Genomic DNA, 9,539 nt, shown 5'->3' on the forward strand with positions numbered 1-9,539 from the left:
TTTGAAGTTTACCCCACTTCAGATGCACCACTGGGTAAAAGTACTGGACCTCAGACACCACCACTTCACTACACCTATGCACCTGTGGATACTCTGCCATGATCAAAGACCGCTATGCTGCTGAAAGGACTGCCCATCTTCTGAACTGCCACTTTGTGTCAGAATCTCACCTTATTTTTTGCAGGAGCGAGAGGAAGCCATGATGCCTGCTCCCAACTTCACCCATGACCAAGTCAATCCAACAATAGTCAAAGTCTACCAAGATTGATGGGCAAGGGAGAGCAAAAAATAATTGTCTCACAGAGTCTGTGCTGTGGTGCAAGTGTCTACCCAGGTGAGGTAAGGCTCTTTACACATGAGATGGAAGAGAAGAGGGTGTCAAAATTCTGCTTAGTCAGGTAAGTGTTTTTTACATGTCTTGTTAATACATAACCATACACATTAGCAATTCCCCTCTTTTGTTAATTAGTAGGATGAAATTGTAGCTACTTTTGGTTGTGTATATCTAAAGACAGAACGATAGTACTTGTATACGTAATGGAAACAAGTGTTTTCAGAACACATTCTTTTTATTCCAAAGCATACCTTAGTATCTATTGTTCTTGAGCTATAGAAGGCTCAAATTAAATGATTAGAAAATCAGACAAAAGACAGAAAAGAAGGTGCATACATTCCTATATGTATTTCATACTAGGCATAAGCCGAAGTCAAAAAGCAAAAATATCGAGCCTTAAAAAAAATAGTGTAAAAGGAAACAGCAGGGCTATTGATTCTTTAGTAACAAACATGTCCATCACATGTTCCTTTCTTTTCCATCCATAGGTATGTTCATCGTAAATAAACAATTATATATGAAATGCAAAAAGCCAGATGTCCAGTCAAATAGGTGTTTTTGGTACTACATTATAAACATGCCACCACGCTGAGTGTGTTACCCAGACTGTTACCCTCAAAGCGCTGATACTTTAATTGTATGTTCTTCTTTGTTTTGCAGGGTTTCTGATTTCCAAGGAGCAGGAGCCACCAAGCACTGCTCCAAAGAGGGGAACCAACAGAAGGAGACTGAGAGAGTCCTGACGAGGGGCCCACCGAGAGCGCTGCAGAAACAAGGAACAAACCCAGAAGCATAAGTGAGGTAACCAATGGAAGAAAGTTGCAGGGAAGTAACTACTAGAACACCAAGGAGCCTGCTGTCCGTCGTTGCCAGATTTATTGTATGTATGCTCCACCCCTGTCGCATCCAGAATACGGATCGTGGCAGGCATGACACTTTGAGTTCAAGTTCGTCTCTTCGCCCAGCAAGCATTTTCCGCTGATGTCGATCACCAATGTGGGGACTCAACCCATCCATCAAAGACTCCTGGCCTGGTCTTCAAGCCCTGCCAGCCAGCGCCAGCGACAATCCCCTTGCTCCCGGTGAACTTCTTCCCCAAAACTGGGACTCTTTGGCACAAAACTGGAGAAGGTAAAAATTCAGTGGGACTACTCTGGGACTGTACCCGACCTCTGCTCCAATGTAGTCAGCCTGAACTTTTGCATTTTGACCCGCTACAACATGACCAGATATCCCCAGTTGACACTTTATACTTTTAAACACTATTTTTATCTTACTTTTTAAAATATTCATAACTCCGGTTCTACTGATTGGATTTTTGTCATTTTCGTCTTGGTTTATTTATAAAATTAAGCTCTATTTTTCTCACCTGGTGTTGAATCTTTTGGGGGGATGTTTTCACTGTTTTCCTGTTTGAGGTGTTGCACAGATACTGAATTGACAGGCCAGATCTTCACTGAACTGGAACATAAGCAACTTTAGACTGGATTCGCCCTATCGGGCTCTTCCGTCAGGTGTAACTTGATTTCTGTAGCACAGTCTCACATTTGGGCATACCCTTGTCACTTAAGGGAGGAAATCAAACCCATAAAACGTGATGGGAAGAATGCTTGCAATTTGTCTAACTACTGGTGGTCGCTTATGGTAGCATTCCAACCCTTTGTTCTTTTGCCCAACATGCTATCTCAGTTTGGACCCAGCCATATCCAAATCAGTCTTGACCCTGCTCCAATAGGAACAGTCCATCTGGAATTGCCAGGCCAGGTCCTATATGAACCGCAACACAAGCAACCCAAGTCTAGTTTTGCCCTGATTGGGGCGCTTCAATAGGGTGTAGCTTGGTTCCAATGGCACAGTGAGCACAGCACCCACATCTGGACATACGCTTGGCACTTAGGGCGGTACATCAAACACACAAAAGGTGATGGGAGTAATGCTCATAATTTGTCTAACTATTGGTAATCGCTCGGGATAGCATTTGGACCCATTGTTGTTTTACCCACCATGCCACCTCACTTTGGACCGAGAAATATGCAAATTAGTCTTGACCCTGCTCCAATAGGAACACTCCAGCCCGAACTGTCAGGCCAGGTTCTCCATGAACCAGAACACAAGCAACTCAAGACCAATTTCGCCCTGATTGGGGCTCTTCAGTCTGCTGTAGGTCGGTTCCAGTGGCACAGTACACATGAGACACATGTCTGGAAATACCCTTGCCGCTTAGGGCGGTACATAGACCACACAGAATGTGATGGGAGGAATGCTTGCAATTTTTCTAACCACTGTCAATCACATGGGGTTTGAGCGTTTGAGTGTCCTGTGTAATTTCCTGTTTTTAGTTTTTGTCTCTATCCATAGCATTATCAGTGTGTCCTGCTGCCGTCTCCACATATGGACGACTGACAGCCCATTATCTCATGTCTACCTCCTGTAACCCATGGCTTATTTAGAGTTTGGTAGACAGGATATTCCATCATAACAATATGGATATCTCATCTGACATGTTACAAGTACCATAGGCTATATTGGAATTGTAATACAGTGGATGGGACTTCTGCTAAGTTAGTGGTGGAATATCCCGACCCTCATCTCTAAATAAGTGTCTCTGTGTGAGTGTGTCCCAGCGCCAATAACTCCCTATCCAGTGACGGTATTACTAGAAGTTCATACTTCATTTAAATTAGATATGTCTTTGTTGCCAGGTGTTTTGCGGGAGGGCAAAGGGAGTGTGAGTTGTGGGTTCTCTTTCCACCCTTTAAGGTGTAACTGAGGCGCTGATTAGGCGATTTGCACTGGTATACTGGGTGATCAGGGACCAGGGGAGATGAGGAATGTGGGGCAAAACAGGTTGCTGTTGTCCAGTTTAATGGAGTGCAGAAGAGATATAGTGTGAGTGAGGGGTGTTGCGTGCGTGTGTCAGGTAGATTTTTGCCTGTGAGTGCATGTATTTGAAAAGAGCTGGTAAAGGATACAGAGAAGGGCCCACAAGGGTCAAACAAGGGTGCCATGTGTAGTCTCCCTTAATGCTTAAACATTAATGGTTTTTGCAGGGTCTTCTACATAAGGTGACTCGGTGTCCCAGATTTGCTGGGACAGTCCCGTTTTTTCACCAGCTGTTCCTGCAGATTTCATGAATCATAGCTCATGTCACAGTTTTTAGAGAAGATCGACTGAAAATGTTGGGAGGTGCATTTTTATGTTTTCCAAAGCAGGGCTTGTTAGCAGCTGTTATAAGAAAGAAATTTAATTAACAGGCATGATACTGGTTTAATAATTGCATTTTATTCATGTTCTTTTTGCCTCTTCTGTAATTCTATGCTGATGAGCACTGTCATTCTGTGGGCTCGGTGAAAGTAACATCGTAGTCATTCTATTTTTGTGAAATGTCCCGGTTTTTTACTTTAAAATTTTGGTCGCCCTACTTTTAGGTGCTGTCACCCTGGGAATCCTACCTCACGGGAGGGGTCGAGTCATGTGAATCTACGTACAGATGTAGGATTGTGGGAGAAGAAAATAGGGGAGGGAAAGGATGCACATCAGTGACTTATAGTGACAAAATCAGCTTCAATGTGCCAGTCTAACATGTGATCTGGGCAATTTGATTTACTCACCTATACGTAAATGCTACTATTTGTTAACTCTAAATCAGATCTGCAAGGCATGTTCTTAGGTACTCCTCTGGCACGTCCATGGGTATATCAAGTTTTGTACATATATACAGGTGTGACTAATGTTTAAAAACGCCCGTTCTCCCTGCATTATCCACACAAGGCTTTACATGGGTCACAATCGTGTTCGTGCATTGTAGTTTTTAAGACACCTGGTATACACAGGGCTTTAAGTGGGCCGCGTCTCACCGGTGCTGAGCACCAGCAGTTTTTTAAAGGGGGACTTTAAACGGGTCTCTCTCGGGCTCTGTTTTGTCCCCTGGCACAGGCGGTCCGTTTTTTCTCGGACTGCAGTGATAGCAGTGACGTCAATGTGATGTGCGCGCGCTCACACTGCTCACTTCTCATCAGTGGAGAAGTTACGGCATGACGTCATGCCAGGTGAGCCTTGTAGGGGAAGGGAAATCCTTTAAAGAGAGTCATTTTCTCTCTGGATTTCCCTTCTCTTTTTTTAAACTCAGGGCAGCAACATTGTCGTGGTGTCACTAGGGCTTTAAACAATATTATATACAAGCCATAGTGGTTGCTTATTTATCTTATGCAACTAACAACCATTGACAAAGCCAATAGTCCTGACGTGTGTAGATATGATGTTACTTGTTGTATCATATCTCTGGATGCAATGACTGAAACAGCAAAATACAAGCCATGCGGCACACTATGCTAAGCAAAGATTTTTAGCTTATGTGTTTTAAGCCACGCCCTTAATTACATTGGCCACGCCTGTTTCAGAGACCCCCCCACGTTTTTTCTTCCCACTTAAAGCCCTGGATTTACACATGCATACATGGCAACTTTATCCAGGCCTAAGTCTAATTTGCGCATGGAAAAACATTTTGGGGCTTGTTTACAAGCCCCTTGCGCCGCCAGTGCGTCACTTTTACCCATGTTAACCCCTTGGCTGCGGGGGTAATTCCCCTGCCGTGCTGGAGGTCGGGGGGCGCGCACAGTGCCCCTGTGCCCATGACGAGCTCAGTTTGTCATGCCTCACAGTGGCGCTGTGCTCATGACGAGCTGAGTTCGTCACAACCACGCCCGTTTCTTTAGAACGCTCAGCACAGCAGGGGAATTATCCCCACGTGTGAGCGCCGGGCGGATCATGACAAGCTCAGCTCGTCATGAGCACAGCGCAACCTCATGAGCATAGGAGGGCTTAAATGTGGCATGGGAAAAAGTGAGGCACCGGCGGCGCAAGGGCTTGCAAATAAGCCCCCTTTGCGTTCAGCTCCATGATATCCATGGCAAAGTGAATGCAAAGTATATTTTCTACTTAGTGAACCCCTTGTGCAAAATAACTTTATGCAGAGAAATTACTTAGGGAGTAACCATGCCTATGTGAATTCGTAAAGTAAACTTTTGAGAAATGCCCAATGGAAGACGCACAACACTGTCCTAGAGCTGCACTTTGCGACACTTTTTTTTAAAGCGCTTCAAGTCATCACTTTTCGCAGTTCGAACACCAGCCCTCGCGGGGCCAGATGAAAGCCAATTATGGCGCTGCCGAAAACGCAGGGAACACAAGCATTACTGAAGACCTGACAAAATGTTCAATTACACTGAGCAAGTAAACACTTCTTAAAGGAGAGTCGACGTGTGCTCAGACTGCTAGGTGCAGCCTGCTGTTTAAAATACTAACCCCCAGATTCATCAATGTCCCGATTTGCGAGTCCTTAATAGCGATTATTAAGGAATCGCAATTAAGGACTTGCAAATCGGGATTCATGTAGAATTCGCAAAATAAATTGCGATTCCTACAGCCTCCTTATTTGCGATTAGCAAATTGCTAATCGCAAATAAGGAATAACTCCCCATTCATTCCTATGGGCCTAAAGGCCCATAGGAATGAATTGGGAGTCAATCCTTATTTGCGATTAGCAATTTGCTAATCGCAAATAAGGATGCGATTTCAAGGCTGCAGGGGTGTCCATTTAAGGAATCTCAAATAGAGATTCCTTAAATGCAATTCATCGCAATTTTGCGAATTTGCTATTAGCGATTTTTGCATTTGGGATGATGAATCCCAAATGCAAAAATTGCGCTCGCAAAGGGCCAGATTCTCAGAATCTGGCCCTTTGTGAGCGCAATTTTCAATTATTAATCTGGCTGTATGTTCCACAGAATGCAATAACCCACTCGTTCTGGTATATTAAACATCTCTCCCTTTTTTTCCTCCAAAAGTCGGATGATATAAAACATTTCAATGAAGGCAGGGTTGCGATGTTGTGTTGTTCTGCTGAGGGAGCGCCATTACCCAAATTACAGCGCAGTGCTGCTCCGCGCCACGGAATGGCGCACGAAAGTCTGTCAAGGAACCGGTCCTAGTTAGACGGCGGCATCTGCCTCTTTAGAGAGCCCTTCCGGCTCCTCCATTTTGTAATGAGGTCCCCAGGCATATGCTGACGGCGTCTTTGATGCCTGTTCCTTGTGGCGGGAGTCATTTATTTTTCTTGAATTTTCCCAAGTTATGGCTTGCACCAATGCAATTACTGGGTTTTAATGTCCCTGTCCGCGGTGGTATCAACCTGTCTTGTTGATGGCGCTAACAAAGCATGTCAAGGGGGCCGACTCGACACATTTTCTTACTCTAAGCGGGGACTCAAGCATATTGCACGAGTTCTTAAAAAGCTCAGGTGTCGTCGGATGATGCATTTCAAAGAGACAGGGGTTGTCCCTTTTAAGTCCTCAAAGCCAGTTTTAAGCAGTGCTAAAAGATGCGTTCCTACCAAGCGAAAAGATGCTCTGTAAAACCAGGCAAAAAATGCTCTGTGTTACCAGGCACAACAAGATTCTCTGTCATACCAAGCGAAAAATATACTCTGTCATACCAGGCAAAAAAATGCTCTGTCATACCAGGCAAAACATATGCCCTGTCATACCAGGCAAAAAATGTTCTGTCATACCAGGCAAACAATGCTCTGTCATACCAGGCAAAAAGATGCTCTGTCATACCAGGCAAAAAAGATGCTCTCTCATGCCAGCAAAAAAAAAATGCTCTGTATACCAGGCAAAAAAGATGCTCTGTCATACCAGGCAAAAAATGCTCTGTCATACCAGGTAAAAAAAGATGCTCTGTCATACCAGGCAAAAAATATGCTCTGTCATACCAGGCAAAAAAAATGCTCTGTCATACCAGGCAAAGAATGCTCTGTCATACCAGGCAAAAACGATGTTCTGTCTTTCCAGGCACAATAGATAAACAAATGATAAATATGAAAATAGTTGAAAAATCAGTACTCACCAAATTGGCAAGTAAGAAATTAGGCACAGGTGGGGTGCACCTGCGGCAGTGCACACCAAGGGGGCCTTTGAAAGCAGAATTCAGCAATTGCCCACTGTATGAAAAGACAGCAACAGTCAAACAACAGAGGTGCCACTGCACCAGCAGATGCCCATTAATACAATCTCCAGCATAGATTGAATAAGAAATAAAACAAGCATTTGCAGTGCAATCGGTCTCGCCTTTGGGACCTTATATGTGTTTAGCTATGCAGCACATTAGCCTGAAACACATTAGCCTGAAACACCTACTGTTCTTTAACATGGAGGGAAAGTAAGCACCAAACTGCGTAACACATCAGGTATGGGAACACATGGAGAGAAATATTGCCTTTCAACGGGAAATGGTATAGTCCAATGCTCTGTTTTTAATATAAAATCAGGGTAGGGTCTTTGTGGTCATATTACTGAAAATATTAGATAAAAAAAAATATTATTGTCTATGGGTGCTCGTTGAAGACCATTTATATGGACTAGAATCTAGAGACTGCTAATGTGATTCTGGTATTTTAATTACCTCCTCTGGTCGTTTTCTATCAAGAAAGGTAAATAGAGGTTGTTGCCAGAATTTTGTTTTTAAAAAAAAGTCCTTAAGCAGAAAGCAATTCTAGCATTTTACTGACCTCTAGGATGGTTTTCTATGAAGATAGTTAAATTGAGGCAGTTGAACAGAAAAAGGTCCTAAGCCAGAGGTGTTTAAACTGTGGGGCGCGCACCCCTGGGGGGCCTTGGCAGTGTTCCCAGGGGGGGGGGGGGGCGCAAAGGCCTCAGTAAGAAGTTGTAAATGAAAATAGCCTGGAAGCACGAATTTGTTGATTTACTGTGTTTCCAAGCTGTCTTCATTTACAAACAGCAGCTGAAGTGCAAGGCAGGGTCAAAGACACGATTAAAAAGAACAACATTTCTTTAACTATTTTGTTCAGTATTTTCACTTGCAGGTAACTGCAGATAAAATAACACACATCTTAAATGAACAAGCATTTGCAATGCAATAGGTCTCGGATTTACGCGAGTTTAAGTTATTGCCATTGTAAATGACAAAGCCTTTTATTTATGTTTTAAAAAGAAAAACATAAATAATAGGGCATTGTCATTTACAATACCAGTAGCTCAATCACGCGTACGTGCGAGACCTATTGCATTGCAAATGCTTGTTTCTAAAGGAAACGCATGCAGTGGTAATCCATATGGTGATCTCTCAATGTGCAGAGTCCAAAGAAATACATACTGGGAACAGCCAAAAATGTGCTATTTCCTATAAAATGTACATGTAAAGTGTCGCATTTAGTTAGGTTGATATATAAAAAATAAAGACACAATTATGATTTAAGAATGAGTTAAAGCTTGCTAGAAGTCAGGAATATCCCTTACAATTTACATGGTGATGTTTGCAGCAGATGCCTAACAAACTGATCTCTTTTACTATGGTTGGTGCTTGTGTTAAAAAAAAAAAGTGCAATACCCAATCAAATATGATACAGATCTAGCAGGGTTTTTACCATCAGTTCACAGTACATTACATTGCTGCAATAAGTGTATTAACCAGCTTAGCTACTAAACTAGTTTTCTAACCTGAAATTTGTAGATTACGAACTTAAGCACGGATCAGATTTTCATACTGATTAAACACTTCATTTAAAACTCCATTCACCGATTTAGACAGTTTAGCACTTACTTTAACACAATATATACTCCATTATTACAATGCACCTCCAGTTATAGCTCAGAAGGGTAATGTGCAAAGTCGTAACAAAGATGGGACGTCACACGTCACGTATATGCATGAAAACACACTTATCATTTGGAAGAACCAGAAGGATCGAAAATTCATGCCTGTGGAGTAGCACCAGAGAATGTGATCCTCTCATGAAGCCCACTTAAGGGACATAGCAGTAATTGTTATAAGCCAGTCAGACGTCATCAAACAAATGGACATTCTTGGATTCTTATTGGTGGTGTTTTTCAATGGCGCAGTATCAAGTACCGAGAGCTGGATTTATTTTTATTTTCCGTGTTTGGCACTTTACCACAAGAAGCTGAAGGTCGTGGAGCCTAGACTAGTAGGTTTGTGAATATCCCTTTCCATTTGGGTGCAAGGCGATAGACTAGGACAGCTGTCTTCAGTTGTGAGTGAGGAGCTAGCTGACTGAGTGCGATGGCCAAGCTCTGGAAACATGGGCTAAAATATAAATATTCCAGTTTAGGGCGTGCAGCGCCTTCCGTGTCTCCGTGCAAAGAATGAAGAGCTTTGAGTGCTTTAC

General features: G+C 43.0%; 1 non-coding gene across 1 annotated transcript; it reads right to left on the bottom strand.

Moving 5' to 3' along the window:
- Window positions 1-8,999: 8,999 nt before the first annotated feature.
- On the bottom strand, window positions 9,000-9,098 carry LOC144793284 (small nucleolar RNA U13). The gene has a single exon (XR_013602876.1). It is a non-coding gene; the product is annotated as a small nucleolar RNA U13 (small nucleolar RNA).
- Window positions 9,099-9,539: the final 441 nt, after the last annotated feature.

The sequence above is a fragment of the Lissotriton helveticus genome, chromosome 11, assembly GCF_964261635.1.
Source record: "Lissotriton helveticus chromosome 11, aLisHel1.1, whole genome shotgun sequence".
NCBI lineage: Eukaryota > Metazoa > Chordata > Amphibia > Caudata > Salamandridae > Lissotriton > Lissotriton helveticus.